General features: G+C 36.8%; 1 pseudogene; it reads left to right on the forward strand.

Moving 5' to 3' along the window:
• The first annotated feature begins 5548 nt into the window (after positions 1 to 5548).
• LOC116911975 overlaps positions 5549 to 18323 on the forward strand; it is a 75312-nt pseudogene continuing 62537 nt past the window's right edge.

The raw sequence follows: 18323 nt of genomic DNA on the forward strand, positions 1-18323 counted from the left end.
GAATGAATCCATAAATAATAGGGATTAAAAGCAGTAGCAAGGACTGGAGAGATGGCTCAATGGCTAAGAGCACAGACTGCTGGTCCAGAGGTCCTGAGTTCAATTCCCAGCAACCACATGATGGCTCACAACCATCTGATGCCTTCTTCTGGTGTGTCTGAGGACAGCTACAATGTACTCGTATATAAATAAATAACTTTAAAAAAAAAAGCATTAGCAAATGTCCCAAAAAGCAAAAGTTAGTTCAAAAAGAGGCTTCAAAGACCACGGCACAAGGAAAGTTTACAAATGTCAAGTGAGAAAGTCCTCATATTGAAGTGGGAAAAAAGAAGAAAATATTAATGTGGAAGTAAGTAAATGTCAGCTAAATTTATATTATCTTAAATTTTGCTCCTTCCTTGTAAACCACTGTTTCTTGGCACACTGGCAGCAATTGAAACCATGATGTAGGTGAGTTCTATTTCCAGGAATATCTCAGCAAAGTAGTGAGTCTCCAGAGAAAGGCAGCTGAGTTAGGTTATGCAAATAAAGCCTTAGAGAACGCCAGGGAGATCTGTAAGTCCTTAGTGCATAACAGCAGCAGAACAATGTATGTGCAACACAAAGTCGACCTGAAATCAAAACGATTGCAGAAAATTTCTAGACACGTGGGGAATTAATGTGGCTTGAGACATTCCCCAGGCATGGCTCCTAAGGGAAGAATTGCTCTCTACCTACGAGTGGTCTGGCAGAAGAGAATTGCTAGCCACAAAGCCACAATACTTAAGAATCAGTTATAAATGTAGTAAAAAATTGAAAAACAAGCAGGGAAATGACTGAATGAAAGAAGTTAGTGGTGAAAGATCAAACATAGGGCTTCCAAATCGATTCTTATTGTCTGATTCCTCAGGATATGTAAGACCACAGAACCACAAGGGAGACCTTCGAAGAGGACAGGGGAGACTCTGAACAACTGAGATTGTATGTTTATGGTTTTATGGAACAGCATTCAAAATAGACAGCAAATCACATTTCATAGAAAAAAAGTTGTTTTACACATCTAATTCAGTAAACGGAATTTTTCCATGAGGTAAGAAAAGTTTACTGAGAAATCTATTAATACCATTATGAAAATAATAGTATTTAAAATTGTCACAGGATCTGGACAGTAAACATATATTTTAAATTATAATAAGAAATTCAAAATGACTAAGAGTGTAGTGTTGGAATCCTATAAATTAACTAACAATTTTAATGTTTTGCCAATATATCTTTTCTCCTACGTCTTAGAATTATGATGTATAAATAGAGGGATGGCTGAGAAATATTTAAAGAAGTCTTGTATGCACACAAGTGTGTTTTCACAATGGAAAATTGTATGTGCTAAATTTATAGCCAGTACAAATTTAACATTGGGGTACAAAATATTCCTATTTTATAGCTTCACTTTAATATCAACTGTCTTCAACTAAGACTCCTAAGTTTAAAATTACTTAAATGGTGGCTTCTGAACATTTTCAATTTGGTACTGAAATGGTAAATTTAATAGTAAAGGCTTTTACTACATTTATGGTGAAGAAAAACATTTTTATACACACAGAGATAATTCTGCCACCCAGCATGAACAACTTACTGGTCACAATATGTTTTCTGAATTCCTTTAAAGTGAAAAATAATTATATCCTTGAAAAGGGTAAACAGTGAGATAAAGTGAAAAAATTCATTGTTTATATAACAGGTCGCTCACAAATTTAAATTATTTAGCAGCTATCTTTCAAGGGTGAACATTCACATTCAACAACTGTAAACCAAACTGTGAATTATTGTACTGTACTTGACAATAGCCCTGTAACGGAAATTAAGTTAAAGTGTTAGAAGAATAAAATTGATCAAAGTTATATAAGAATTCTTTCTGCTTTCCGCATGTGGTTGAAATTTTACTGTTAGTTTTTAACTTAATGAAATAATAATTAATGAAAAAAGAGGTTCTCTATTTGAAAGAGTAAGGGATGTTGCAATGAGGGCTTTGGAGGGAGGAGCGCCAAGCAAGGAATGGGACGATTATAATTTCAAAAAGAAAAGAAATAACAAAAATGTATGAGTTTATTTGCATTAATGAACACTTTTACATGATATATATTTTTTAAAAAAAATGGGATGTCAGTAAATCTTTTACAAATATATGCAGCAATTGATTAAATTCCCCAATAATAAGATCCAGTTACCAAAACATATTCAACTTTTAGTGACTCCTTTAGAAACGTCTCCCTGTGGCTTCTTTATAGCGATCACACCGACGTAGGTCATAAATCTGAGGAATGTTCTTTCACACGTAAAGTTCTATGTTAATGTGATTCTGAGTATTTTGTTCACAGATTCCCTACACAAGGAAGTTGCTGTGGTACTCTTTCTCCATTAAACTCTCTTCCTCAATGTGTAGAAACTCATTTTAGCAAACAAGAAACAAAATGATCCTATAATTTAAAATCTGAGATTTTTCTGACAAGACCGATGTCTATAAATTTCTACCTATCATGAAAATGTCAGCATGGCTGGGCATGGCGTTGTGTAGGGTTTTTTAAAACAGACACAGGTGATAAGTTTACATGTGCTGATGCTCTGTTGTTTCCATCAAATGATGCCCTATTACAGATGCCCACTGCCCCAGGTTTTTGGGTTTTTTTTCTTTTTTTTCTTTATTAACTTGAGTATTTCTTATTTACATTTCGATTGTTATTCCCTTTCCCTTTTCCTCCCTGTTTCCGGGCCAACATCCCCCTAACTCCTCCCCTTCCCCTTCTCTATGGGTGTTCCCCTCCCCATCTTCCCCCCATTACTGCCCTCCCCCCAACAATCACATTCACTGGGGGTTCAGTCTTAGCAGGACCAAGGGCTTCCCCTTCCACTGGTGCTCTTACTAGGATATTCATTGCTACCTATGAGGTCAGAGTCCAGGGTCAGTCCATGTATAGTCTTTAGGTAGTGGCTTAGTCCTGGAAGCTCTGGTTGCTTGGCATTGTTGTTCATAAGGGTCTCAGAGCCCCTTCAAGCTCTTCAGTTCTTTCTCTGATTTCTTCAACGGGGGTCCCGTTCTCAGTTCAGTGGTTTGCTGCTGGCATTCGCCTATGTATTTGCTGTATTCTGGCTGTGTCTCTCAGGAGAGATCTACACCCGTTTCCTGTCGGCCTGTACTTCTTTGCTTCATCCATCTTGTCTAATTGGGTGGCCGTATATATATGGGCCACATGTGGGGCAGGCTCTGAATGGGTGTTCCTTCTGTCTCTGTTTTAATCTTTGCCTCTCTCTTCCCTGCCAAGGGTATTTTTGTTCCCCTTTTAAAGAAGGAGTGAAGCATTCACATTTTAATCATCCGTCTTGAGTTTCATGTGTTCTGTGCATCTAGGGTAATTCAAGCATTTGGGCTAATAGCCACTTATCAATGAGTGCACTGCCCCAGGTTTTACAAGGCTTTTTCACTCCTTCTTTCAAATGATCCCACAGAATTTGGAGTAAATTTCTTGACATCGGTCCCCCATTTATAGCGGGTAATTTCACAGTCTCATTCTTTGCACATGAGTCAGTGTTGGTCTCTCTATTAATTGCTCTTCAGTATAAGAAGAAGCTTCTCTGGAGGATTAAGAGATTCATTCATCGATGGGTATACAGATAAGAGCCCCAGGGACAGTTTATTACTCTGTCCACTTGAAAGAATAGCTGTGTGAATTTCTCCTCCAGGGCCTCTGAGCTAGCCATCCACAGATTTATTACCCAGGTAACCATAACAAGCGTGGGTTCCACGTGTGACGTGGGATTTGAATTCATTCAGGAACAGCTGTGTTATTTTCATAATATTCATACTACTATTGCACCACTTGACATATCTTGCAGACCAGTCAAAGCGTTCAGGGTTCACAGTGGGGTAGGGCTTTTTTTTCCTTCGTGAGGTGCATGTGTAGTACTTTGTAGGACTATGAAAGCTAGAAGGAATTGATGAAGCTTCAAGGTCCTTACCAACTTAATTTCTCCATGTCCTATGATTCAAGTATTCAAGTATGTGGTGTTCTCAGCAACAGGATCTATAGCAAGTTCTGGAGGATAATCAAATGCAGTGGCTATAACCTTAATAACTGAGGTAGTCTATGGAAACCCACTTTATATTTAAATGTATTTTTATTATAGCTTTTTCCTCTCCTGTGTCTTTCCACATACTTTCATCCTTCATAGACATCCACCTGTAATTTATTTCTCAAAAAAACAAACATGCACCCATGGTGAGACATTATATATATATATATATATATATATATATATATATATATATATATATATTCCTATTACTGAGAACACTGCGTACTTGAGTAAAATTTTATATATTCAAAATTGGTAGAGGGACACCAAGTATGGTTCACCAGTTGACCCTGTATTGACATCTCATACTTGAAGAGATACTTTAACAAAAATAGAAAATCACAAACTTACAACTACAAGTCATTGAGCACCAATTTTACATCTCTTACATAATTCACCATGTTTCAGTTTAGCGAAAGGTGAATTATAAAGAACTTATAAAGAACTCGTCAGCTCATGAATTACTTTGTTTTAAACCTGGATATTTCTTTGGTGAAACATAGCCAGAAGATAGGTTCTATACCACTGTACATCTGTCAATTACTAACTTATAAAGGTCTTAGTAGGCCCTTTCAACAGCCTATGAAAAGCATTTAGGTCTTTTTCCCCTTTACAGAATGACTATTAAAGAAAATATTCCCTGTATCTTCATGAAATAGCAACAGTGAAGGGCAAGATACAAATCCGTAAGTGGTATTTATTGTTTGAATGTATGACCCAAGGTCTATGGTTTTGGAACTTGATTCCCAAAATAAGAGTGTTTAGAAATAGAACTTAAAGCTGCATTGGTTTGATGAATTAATGTTGCCACTGAAGGTACCCATTAGTACCATAAGACCAGATGTGACATTATCTTTGGCCTTTTATTCTTGCATTTGTCTGTCTTTTACCAGCTGTGATAGTTCCCAACACGTGTGGTTTCCTGGAATTTGAATATTCCATTCTAGAACTGTTACAAATATATGCTGTTTTCAATCACTCGGTGTCAGGCATTCTAATATAGAAGTTCCAGCGAAGTAGAAAAGTATGATAAAGATCATAAGTCCTCTTTAAGGGTGGCTGTTAAAGATGAAGAGAGAGGGATGACATTTCTTCTAATAAATTGTGCATCCCAGGTTTTTATTCCTATATTAAGCTGTTTTGATTATTTATAAAGGTATGTACATTTAGGAGTTAATAATTTCATGTCCACGGAAGAAAGATCAAGGCCTGTTATACATAGCAGTAGCCTTAGAAATGGGGATTTCTTACCTGCTTTAGATTCATTCCAACTACATTTTTCAAGTCTGTTCATGGAAGATTGTAGTATGAAACATGATATTCTGTAGCTTTCTTGATTTACTTCTGACTTCTGTAGAATCATATGCTATCTATCACATTCATTAGTAGTGACACAGTGAATGTGGCCATCCTACAACTAAAAGAAGAAGAGGGGCAAAAAATGGAGCAGAGACTGAAGGAGAAGGGCTATTTGGGGACTTCCCCAAACTGGGGATCCATCATGTCTGCAGACACCAAACCCGACACTGTTGACATGGTCAAGAAGCGCTTGTTGTCAGGAACCTGGTATGGCTGTTCCTTGGGAGGTCAGGCCAGCAACTGACCAATGCAGTTGTGGATGCTTGGAGCCAACCATCAGAATGAGCTCAGAGATCCTGGTGGGAGAGCTGGCAGAAGCACTGGAGGAGCAAAGGGGGATTGCAACCCTTTTGGAAGAACAACATAGGCTGGCCTGACTAATCAGTTCCCCCAGAGACTAGACCACTAACCAAAGAGTGTACTTGGAGAGATCCATGGCTCCAGATACATAGGTAAGAGAAGATGGTCTTATTTGGCAGCAATGGGAGGGGAGGCCCTTGGTCCCGGGGAGGACTGATGCCCCACTGTAGATGGATGCTGGAGCAGTGAGGCAGGAGAGGGTGAGTGGGTAGGTGAACACCCACATACAGGCAAATGGGAGGGGGAAGGACAGATGTAGAATGGGGGGTTGATGGAGGGATAACCAGGAAGTGGGATATCATTTGAGATGTAAATGAATGGAATGATTAATTTAAAAAACAGAAAAAGAAAAAGTTATTTTAAATATGAAGGCAAACATTTTCCATCATTGACAGACTACATACTACATAAGGTAGTTCCCTGTTTTCTAGAATTCTATACTAATACTGAGTATAAAACTTCTTCTGTATTATCTTTCAAAGCCTGGCTATCATTTGAATGAGAGGATTAATGTAAGAAAGCTCACATTTTGCACAACTCCTTTTTTCCTGTTTATCTTCCTGTAGAATTGTTAGAATGAATATCATTAGACCTTGTAATAATATGATGGAACTATTCATTGATCCTAATAAATTGCATACGCCTTTCAAAGGTGCTATGTATAAATAGGAATATAAAATTATATGATTTAAACTATGTGTTCTCAGTCCATACGATGACAATAATAGTATATTAAATGAAAATATCACATAAAATCAATTTAAATCACTTCACAGGCAGATAGAACTAAATTAATACTAATATCATGTACCTTTCTCAGCTACTGTAAGAAACGCAGTGGTGCTAGAATCTGTGAAGATCATTATATTATTCTAGTTTGCTGTTTACTCATTTCCTTTTAGGCTTTGACTTAATCTATTTTGATGTGGAAAAAGATGCTTTTTGATAAATATTTCCAGTTCACAAAATTTTTAATAGTACAGAGTCTATTTTTTAAAATATCAATGATATTTCCCCAGAATTATCAGTGTTTATGGAAATGAGTTGTCCACAATCTATCCTTTCTCTTTTTTTGTATGACTGACCTCAATTGTGTTATGTGAGCCATTTGTATTTTTGCTTCTTATCTGGAGAGGGGATGAGAAATGTAGCGTTTATCTGCTCTTGACAGATAGGCATCATAAACAGGCATCTGCTGTAGGACAGCAGGTCGAGAATGCACACAGTTCCCATCACTTAGACTTGACCATGCTCCCTGAGACGGATTTTACACAGATAAATTAGCTCACATGATCATTATACATCGTCAATTTAACAGAATAGTTCTGTGTATTACATAAATATTTAATACTTTCCCATTTGTATTCATTTTATCATAATTTTTGGATATTCTAGGCACTTAACCTTTTAAAAAATACTTCTGTATAATAAAAGAGGGTTACTTCCAAATGTACTTACAATTCAGAGTTGATGAGTTTTCCGTTATTTTTCCTTTATTTTTCTTGTTTGCTTGTTTCCATGGACAAATATTTTTTGAGAAAAGACAAATTGTTCAATAATTATGTTCACTAAATGAATATGTATGAATGATACTTTGTACGGAGAACATTGTGATATCTGTATATGTAGCATACATAACTTACTGAAGCAGGAGGATCTTCTCTTCTGCTAGAATCTTTTCAGGTAATTCTGGCTGGCCTTGACTCATCACCTTCCCATCTTGACTATCCAAGTACTGAGATAATAGCACTACATTACTGCTACATGCTTTCATTTATTTTTAATTATCTTGTTAACACAAATTACACCTAAAAATTACATAACTGAAATATCAATTAAAGTCATTTAACTATCACAAGTTTTTGACAGAGTTCTCCTTAACTTTATGAATTTTATTTTTTACTACTTTAATTGTCCATATTTTTCCAATTTAATTCATTCATTCATTCATTCATTCATTTTTGCTTGCTCACTTTTCAACCATTTACCCTCAGGTCAAATTGCACATATGCTACATATGAGGGGGGAGGCCTAGGTCCAACCTGTGTGTTCTTTTGTAGGTGGTTCAAACTTTGAGAACCCCAAAGGTCTGGGTTAGTTGCCTCTGTTGTTCTTCCTGTGGAGTTGCTATCCCCTTTGAAGGCTGAAATCATTCCTCCTACTCTTCAATAATAGTCCCCAAGCTCCATCCATTGTTCGGCTGTGGTTATCTGTATCGATCTTAGTCAGCTGCTGGGTAGAGCCTATCAGAGGATAACGTGCTCCTATCTGCACTCATAATAGAGTATCATTAATAGTGTCAAGAATTAGTGCTTGCCTATGAGTTGGGTCTCAAGTTAGGCAAGTTATTAGTTAATTGCCTATAGTTTTAAATGGCCCAATTTATATATGATCATCTGTTTCTTACAGTGAGCATGTGCTTCTTAATAAAATTGAGATCACAGTAAATTCATATTAAAAACCATTCTTCCTTCTGTTATCCATCAACACTTAAATTCTAACTTCCCCTAAAGTAACTTTCATCTCAAAAATGAGTTATATAATATACAAATGATTGATTTAATTTCTAATGATAACTTATATACTCTTTATTTAAAAAATTAAATAATATTTAAGGATAAACCACAATATTTTATATTTTAGTTATGGAGTATCAAATGTTACTTTGATAAAATGAATAGTAATTTTAAAATAACTTTTAAAAAGCATTTTAGAAATATCTATATGAACTGCATTCATAACTTTTAATTTTAAAAATTTTGATCTTAATAATTTCTATTTTCTTCTTCTAGACACCAAAATGTTAAATGATTTTAGTGCCTAAGAATGTATCATATGTATAAAGATGTATACATTTCTGAAAAATACTTGTGATTTTTAATTGAAAATTCTAAGTAAAAATCAAAGTTAAACTAGAACTAAGAGTTTAATGGTCTGCCATTAGTTTAAGGAAATACCTCAAATCTTTTTTTAATTTCCTAAGGCCCGACTTTGTAAGTAAACACAAAGTTGCATAAGGCATGGCTGTTGCTATCCTGCAGTACAAGAAATGAAAGCATTTGTTCAGCTTCAGAGCCAAAGACAGAAAAATTATGATGTATTAATTTAATTATTTAATTTCATCCAAAAGTCCAAATAGTAAGTTCAAACATTTCATACTTAGAATTTTAATATTTCCACCCTTTTTTTCTATAAATTTTATGGATAGAGAGAAGAGTCACAAGCAGAAATAAGATAAACAATTCAATGTAGAAACACTATTTAGTTTGATGTTTCCATGCATAGGCTTTGAGAGTAGAGACGGTTTTTGAAATATTTTACATATATATGATTAGGTAGCCTTTCTAGGTTGTTATTTCTTTTTTAAGGAAGTGAGCAAAAGGAATAAATTGCTCTGCTTATAAAAGCTTATCACTCACTGCTATTTATGTTTAAGTCCGTTGTGGGGGTAAATTAAAAATTGTGATTGATTTTGCTAAAAGCAACCAAGCAACCACCATGCAAGTAATGGATGAAAGAAGAAACATGCATAAACACTGATTAAAGGAATACGATTGCATTGAGTATAATTATTTTATTGTCACCCCAAAGTAATTTTAATTTTTTCACCCCTCATGTGAATTCTCCACGAAGAGATCTCAGCGGCAATTATTATCCAAGACCATATGAAAAATTAAAATGTGTACAGAATATGGCATTTCTGATAAGATGTAAGATGTTTTCAAATAACTTTCAACAAAACTAGCAAATACAAAACGGCCAAATAATTGTGTTATGTGATCACAGGTGATTCAATTACAATTGTACTTAACTATCCTTTGTTGCTTGCCTATAACAGTCAATTCTTTTGTTTTCAGCATTTCTAACATTTTTCTCACTACTGAAAACATTACTTGAAGCAAAAGATCAGATGTATGCCTAGCATTTAAGGAGTTCAATGAAATACTATTAAAAAGAGAACATGAAACAGAAGGGGAGTTTTTGCTTTTGTTCTTTGTGATTGTAGAGAAGAAATTCAAGCTTTGAATTCATGTCTGGTAGAGTGAACTTCCTACACAAATTCTCCTTGTAGTTAAGCTCCATGAAAAAATTTAAATTAAAATTACTTGGCAATTTCTGCTGCATTTTTTAAAAATAAAAATATCTAGGTTGATATAGTCCTTTAACTTTAAAATGGAAAATATATTTTCTTAGTGAGGGTTTATTTAATTTGGAGGAAATTTTAAGTTATTGGTATACTGCTTGGCTATTAATGTTATTAAATGTTTCTTGTTATCAAATATTAGGTAATAGGTAAATATAAATATATTAGAAAGGCAATGACAATGTATCATCTCTGAAGAAAGACAAGGATGTATGTATGATTTTATTGTAGATAAGTTCAGGAGAAATTAGGGTCAAAATGACCTATAAATTTTGAATCCTGACCATTGCAGGACTCTGAAACAAGGGGTCATCAAACTGTGTCAAAGTAATTTGAAGGCTGACAAGTACTTCCTGGTAAGATATAATGGGATAAAGAAAACGGTTGGTGTCAGAGATTGATTCTTGTTCATGGGATGAGTCTCAACTTAAGCCAGTCATTGGTTGGCCATTCCCTCAGTCCCTTCTCCATGGTTTTCCCTGAACTTCTTTTAAGCAGGACAAATTTTGAATTGAAAATTTTATCGGAGGGGGTCTTTACCCCTCTATTAGGAGTTAGTTAGTAGTGGATATAGAAAGTGGCCACTTCAGGCTCTACGTAACCCCTGCTACAGGTCTTGATTAGAGTCACCTTAATAGATTCCCTGGAGCCTCTGTAATCTCAAGTGTCTACCATGTCCTAAAGATGCCCCACCCTTTTCATTCATCCTCCCACCCTTCTACCCCAAGTTCTTCTCACATCTCAGCTCCTCACTTCACCTCATTCCCCTCCCCTTTCCTTCTCCCATGGAGTTCCCTTCCTTCATCAACCTCCAATGACTATTTTCTCTGCTTTTCTGAGTGAGATTCAAAAGTTCTCCTTTGGGCTCTGCTTGCTACTTCAGCTTTTTTTTTTTTTTTTCTGTCTGTGGACCGAAATAGCATGAATATCCTGTCCTTCATGGTTAATATTCACTTATAACGGAGTACAGACCATGCATGTCCTTCTGGGTTTCCCATTAAACTCACTCAGGATATGTTCTATTTCATCCATTTGCCTGCAAATTACACAATGTCCTTGTTTTAAATAGTTGAGTAGTATTCCATTGTGTAAATGAGTCACATTTTCTGTATTCACTCTTCCACTGTGGGACATCTGGCTTGTTTCCAGTTTGTGGCTATTATGAATAAAGCTGCTATAAACACAGTAAAGCAAGTATCCCTGTGGTATAGTGGAATATCTTTTGGATATAACTCAGGAGTATTATAGCTGAGTCTTGAGATAGAACTATTCCCAGTTTTCAGAGAAACTGCCAGACTTATTTCCCAAGGGATTATACAAGTTTGCACTCTAATCAGCAAAGTAGGAGTGTTCCTCTTCCTCCACATCCTCACGAGCCATTCTGATGAGTGTAAGAAAAAATCTCCGAGTTGTCTTGAGCATAGACTGAGGGAATGGCCAAACAGTGACGGGTCTAACTTGAAACCAATTCCAAGAACAAGAACCAATCCCTGATACTGTTGATGACACTCTAGTATGCTTGCAGACGGAAGTCTAGAGTAACTGTCTTCCGAGAGGTTCCACCCAGTAGCAGACCAAAACAGAAACAGAGATCCACAACCAAACAGTAGACTGATTTCAGAGGTTCTTGTGGAAGAGTTCAAGGAAGGATTGACAGATCCAGAGAGGATTGGAGCTCCACAGCAAGACAAACAGAGTCAACTAACATGGACCCTTGGCCGTTCCCAGAGACTGACCTACCAACCAAAGAGCATACGTACCATGGAGCTAGGAAGGCCTGCACGTATGCAGCAAATATACAGCTTGGTCTTCTTGATGGGCATTCTCCAACAACTGGAGCAGGGGCTGTCTTTGACTCTGTAGCCTGCCTGTGAATCCTTTTCTCCTAACAGGGCTGACCCATGTGGCCTCATTGGGTATGTGGCTAGTCCTGCACATGACATGTTGTGCCAAGGTGGGTTGGGGAAAGTCCACCTTCTCAGAGAAGAAGGAAAGGTATATAAGGGGGCACTGGGAACAAAGTGGGAATTATGATCGGGATGTAAAATGGATAATAAATAAATAAGAAAGAAAGAAAGAAAGAAAGAAAGAAAGAAAGAAAGAAAGAAAGAAAGAAAGAAAGAAAGAAAGAAAGAAAAAAAAAGAATATGGAGGATAACAAAAACGAACTCAGAAAGCAACAGCATCTGTGCCAATGACATCCGCATAGCCACATAACGCTTTTAGAGAACAATTCTACATGCTGTGCTTTTCTACAATGTTGTCATCCATTATACCCTATTTGCTATACTAAAGACTTATAAGTAAAATGCAGGCAAAAGAGAAGTAACTCTGACCATGTGTCAGTATCTAATAATAAAAGGAAGCTTAGAATTAGATTAACAGCAGAGCTTAGAAACTGATACACTAGATGAAATTAGGTTGCTGGCACTGTGAGGTAAATGGATTTCTTTCAATTAGAATAAGCCAAAATGTTACTGTGACAATAATGTAGGCAAAAAATAAAACATGGAATGTACATGGGAAAATGAAGAATATGGTGGTCTTTTTCATACAGTAACAGATAGTAGAACAGAAGTTGAAAAAATCTGTTCAGGTCCTAGTGATAAGCCAGGGAATCAGGACTGTTAAAGGGGAAGAAGAATAAGACTGGATATGATGCAAGAGAAGGATCATGAGGGAAAACACAAGTCCCTTCATTTATTCCTAATGCAATATGACAGCCACTTAAAATTTTAATTAAAGAAATAGCAGCACCATATTCTTATTTTAATGATAGCTTGGTTGCTGTGGCTGAAATTGGTTGGGAGTGAAAGGAAAGTAGGAGTGTCGAAGAAAATGAAGTAAGATATTACAGACAATAAAAGGGCGTAGAAGACTAGAACTACAGAAAACTTGTCAAAGTTGATGTATGTGTGAGCCCGATAGTACCAGCGCGGCATGATATTTAGGGTATGTGAAGGCTATGCTGCTTTCTGTCTTTAGAACTTAATGCTGAAACTAGAAAATATTATACTGAGTAGGGTACCTGAACTTAGACAAATGTCTTATAATCTTTATTTGTGGTGCTTAATTTTAAAAATATAGATATAAGTATATAACCAAAATAACCGCAGAAACCAGGTGGCCAGGCATGGTGAGAACTCTAGACTGAGGAACGTCAGGACACAGGTACTGTGAAGAGATAAATGTGAAAAGTGGGGGGTCTTTAACTGGGGAAAGGAAGGAGGACTTTACAGAGGCAAAGGGAAGGGTAATTATTTTTGAATATTTTTGAAAAGGACATTGGGAACCATTGTAGTTTATAATTATCAAAAGTTACATATAACTCATATGTATATGTATAAATAAGAATCAAAAATATGAAATAATATAACATATTTATCTTTTTGGGTCCAGGTTACCTCATTCATATATATGTGCTAATAATGCCCTGCCAAAGGGCCTCAGATTAAACAAAAACCCAGCAGCAGCAAGCATGAAAATTTCTAGAGCTGTTGGTCAGGTATATGAGTTAAGCAGACTTCCAAAAATCATAGATGATTATTGTTATTCTTGATTGTCTCTCAGAATTTAAAGTTAGAAGCCTAGCACTGTTGCTAGACACAGGACTTGGAGGACTCAAGCTGGACTCAGTCTACGCGAAGACTAGGTCACATAGTTTCAGATGGCGCTGTGCATGTCAAAGGAGAAGAGCAAGTCTATGCAGATGGACAGCAAATGAAACACAGCAAAGACTACAATGACAAAAATATTTCTAATTATGTAACAGTGGCATTTTTAACTTAGCAATAACCAACAAGTCCCCAGTGGTTTCCCACCCAACAGGATGGAATTCACACCTAGTACTGCACGCCAACTACTAGTGGCTGGAGTGGTCATAGACACGACAAGAGAACCTACTCATGCTTGGTTCCTAAAGTAATGGATTTCTAACCTTTCTCTAAAATTTCTTAGCCCCGTAGATAAAGGTAGCACTCAAACTTTTTTTTGCAACAGAAGCTATTGCAGTTCTGCAGCTGGCCACAGAGAGTAAGTGACTATGTCATGAACAAACCCATTTGAAACATCTATAATATAACCCTCATACCTATGGATCAGGGAAGTCATGCAGTGGGAGGGGGCCAGAAATATTGTAAGGTTCAGAGTCCCAGGATGTCTTGAGATAGTGTCTTCTGTATTCAAAGGGAGGCTTAACCCATACAGGACAATATGGTTGTCTAAGCAGAACCACAGAAATGATAATACCAGTTGACATGCCAGTATAAACAGGGTAATTCATAATGAGTCTACCCTAGAAAAACAGCTACAGGTGATCCATGGCTGTTGAGAGAGGGAGAATCAAGAATTTGCTTCCTCTAGGGTTGAACTCCATGTGGTTTTGTGTATGAGTGTATGTGGTTTTGGTGTATGTGTCTCTGTGGTATGTGTGCTTGCATGCGTCCATGTGTGCGTGCGTGCGCGCGCGCGCGCGTGTGTGTGTGTGTGTGTGTGTGTGTGTGTCTGTCTGTCTGTCTGTCTGTCTGTCTGTCTGTCTGTGTGTTTGTAACAGCAAGGAAGAAAAATAACTTTGGGAGAAAGTGTACTAGAGGAGTTGGAGAAGGTAGAGTAAAGGACCTGGGTGACAGACACAGTGCTCATATATAAAATTCTTTTAACATTATTAAAACTTAGAAAAGAATCCATTTTGATTCCCTTAAATTGCAATGTTTGTCAATGCTTAGGGTGTTTATAAATGCCTTGATTACTGCTGAAGAGGCCTAAAACCAAGATGCAGAACTAGTGTTCATTTTATACTTTTGGGAGAGATATCAATGTGTTTAAAGATTCAGGACTACACAAACATTGCATACATCAAATACACGAGAAAAAAAGAAAGTTTTGAAAAAGATTACTGAAGACGACTAAAGAAAGACGTTGTGCTATGGTATTAGGTACTTTTGTTATGGCTCTGAAAGATTTGTTACTAGACTGGAGGATATTTTTCTTCCCCACAGTTGGAAGGCACAGTCTGTCATGATGGGGAAAACACTACATCAGAAGCAGCTCAGAGCCCTAGCTGTGAGAACCTGTGCAGAGGGGTTGGGGATTTAGCTCCGTGCTTGCCTAACAAGTGCAAGGCTCTGGGTTTGGTCCTCAACTCTGAAAAACAACAGCAGTGAGGAAGCAGAGGGTTCAAGAGGTAGAAACAGGATATAGCTCTCAGTACCTATCTTAGTCAGTTTTTGATTACTATGATGAGACCATGACCACCATTCTTATTCAAACCATCATATACCACTCCCTGCTTCCCATAAACTTATAGCCATATCATAATTCAAAAAAGCATTCAGTCCAACTTCAAAGGTCCCATACTCTTTCACAGCCTCAATACTATTTAAAAATTCAAATTCCAAAGTCTCTTCTGAAACTCTAGACTATCTCTTAACTTTAAACCCCTATAAAATCAAAATTCAAAAGCAGATCATAAACTTTCAAGACACTGTGGCACAAAAAGGGAGCATAATGAAGAAATATTGGACCAAGGCTAGACCAAAAGCAGCAAAGCAAACTCATTCCATATCTTAGTTAAAGTACTATTTAGATCTCCAACTCCTTTCAGCTTTGTTGACTGCGACAAACTTCTTTCTCTTGTGGGCTGATTCTACACTCAGAATACAGCTCTCCTTAGCAGATGCTCCATGAACGTGACAACACCAACACCTTGGAGTCTCCAACACAATATTGGCTTTCCCCACACAGCTTCCTAAAATGGCCTCTCCAGGCCTCAGTGTAGAGACATCCCTCAACCACACCTGACCTCAGCATCTTTTTATAACTACAGAGGAGGATTCACAATCCCTGTCTTGTATTTTCGAATGTAAAGCCAGAATCATGTAGCCGAGCTCCCAAATTCTTCTGCCACTTGCTGGGGCTAGATTACCATCTCTCCCGAATTCCTTACATCACAATCAGCTTTCTGCTGTTGATGGTTTCTTTCACTGCTCAAACTTTATTTCCACTTCACAAATTGGAAGCTTAACTGGGTGGGATCTTGTTCTGTGGTTATCGTTCTCTTTATTCCATTTAGTGTTAGCTTCTCCTTAAACGTTTTATCCTATTGAGTACTAGATTTAAGTCTATTACATTTCCCAGTTCTCCTTTCCTCTTTCATATGGACAGTTTGTATTTTTTTCTTTGCTAAATTTTCTCCTTCTCATTATAGACCTGTGTAAGAGTGACCACCAATAACCACACAATATACTCCATACTACTAGGCTATTTTGAAATCTCCTCTGGCAGTTATGTTAATCCAAAACTCCTTGATTTAGTCTCAAGCAGAGACTTGGTTTTAGACAAGGGCAGGGAACAGTCACATTCTTCACCAAAATATCACAAGCATGATTGCTAGACCACTTAATAATAGTTTTCCTCTGAAACTCGTTTCGTGACTGTTATGACAGCACATTTCTCTGAGCATCACCATCCACTGTGTTCCTTCAAGGATGGCCCACTAAGCCTTGCTTAAAGTTTTCAATTGCTTTCCTAATCCAATACCCCAAGTCTACATTCCACCAACAAGCACCTTGGTGAGGACTATTATAGCAATACCCCACTCCCTGGTACCATCTTCTGTCTTAATCAGTTTCTATTTGTCGTGAGACACAGCATGACCACGAGAAGCCATGTAAAAGAAAAGATTTAATTGGAGCTTGCTTATCATTTCAAAGGTTTAGTCCAATATAATCATGGCAAGAGCATGGTCCAACACAGACAGACGTGTTGCGAGAGAAGTAGCTGAGAGTTCTATATCCAGGTCTTTAGGCATTGAAACTGGGCAAGACATGAGGTTTTGAAGCCTCAGAGCTTATACCCAGTGACACACTTCCTCCAACAAGACCACATCTACTTCAACAAGGCCATCCCACCTACTCATTCAAAATGGTACCATCTACTGATGACTAAGCCTTGAAATATATGAGAGTATGGGGTACATTCTTATTCAAACCACCACAATAGCCATCGCTTCCTCTAATGACTCATTTATGCTACTTGTGATTAGCCTTTTTAAAGTTCTTCACTCTTTCTAATGTGCAAACAGCTGAGGTCTACATATTTTTTTGTTAAAAGTAAAAATCCCGTGGGAAGACATTTTATATACAAATCATAGCAGTTATGTAAACCAGAAATAGCTAACAAAGAAATCTTAGCAAAGTTGGGCAAATTTAAAACATAAATCAATTATTAGTGAGAAGAGAGGTAAGGAAAGGACTTTCAGACATAAGGTCGTTGGTGATTGTCGCAAAGGAAAGGTGGACAGTGCTGGATTAAAAAAAAAAACTCTGCTTTTCTATACAGAGAGAATATTAGATAATCAATCCCTATAACATGCCTGAATTACCTTATAGGAAAAAATGACTTAAATGTCTCTATTATGTAACATATGGCAGAATATTTAATTTCTTACATAAAATCTGAATCTACATGGTACAGGTTTTTTAGAGTCATGTGTGTTATCCTAGTTAAAAGATACTTTTATGTTTGCATTGCCATGTAAACACCCTTGAAATATAACATAATAAATATTCAAGTAATGTTACAGGAAAGAAAGAGGAATAATGTGAAGTTGACAAATATTGACTGTAAATGGCAAATGGAATGAATGTGAATAAATGTTTCAAGGAAATTGATTTTAGCCAATTTTGGAATCCACTCCTCATTTAGCATGGAAGGAAGCTGAACCACTAAAATAACAGTCTCTTCATCCAGGATTTTGTGGAAAAAAAATTGTCTCTTTTATTGTAATGAATGCTAATCTTCTGAATTCAGTAAATATTATTAGTTAATTTTAAAACTAGAAATTAGGTACCTATTCTTCCACCAAAAATCATAACACCTCATCTGTCTCAACACAGTGTACTATAACAATTCATAATCAAGTGGATAATTAACAAACAATAGAATATATTACTCCCAATTCTGGAAGATGGGGAGTCAAAGATGAATTTACCGGTCAGTTCCTATGTCTTGTGAGCCTTGCCCTGCATCAAAAGTGGTGCTTCTTGCTAGTGTCCTCACAGAAAGAACAGGAAAATAGCTCGCAAGGTCTCCTTTAATGGAGAATTAATCTTGGTTACTTCCCACAAATTCTCCTTATTCAGTTATCACTTGCAGGGTAGCTTTCAACTTAGGAATTTTAGGTGGGCAAAAGCATGACGGTCTGTCACCACTTTCAAATATTATTAAATGCTGACTTCAGAATTGGTTTACTATAGAAAGCAATGTCCTCTTTGCCTGTTAGATTATTTGCTGGCAAATTTTAACCACCACCCTGACACAACAGAATCACCAGGAAAGACAGACTTCATGAAGA

This window comes from Rattus rattus, chromosome 11 (assembly GCF_011064425.1).
Source record: "Rattus rattus isolate New Zealand chromosome 11, Rrattus_CSIRO_v1, whole genome shotgun sequence".
NCBI lineage: Eukaryota > Metazoa > Chordata > Mammalia > Rodentia > Muridae > Rattus > Rattus rattus.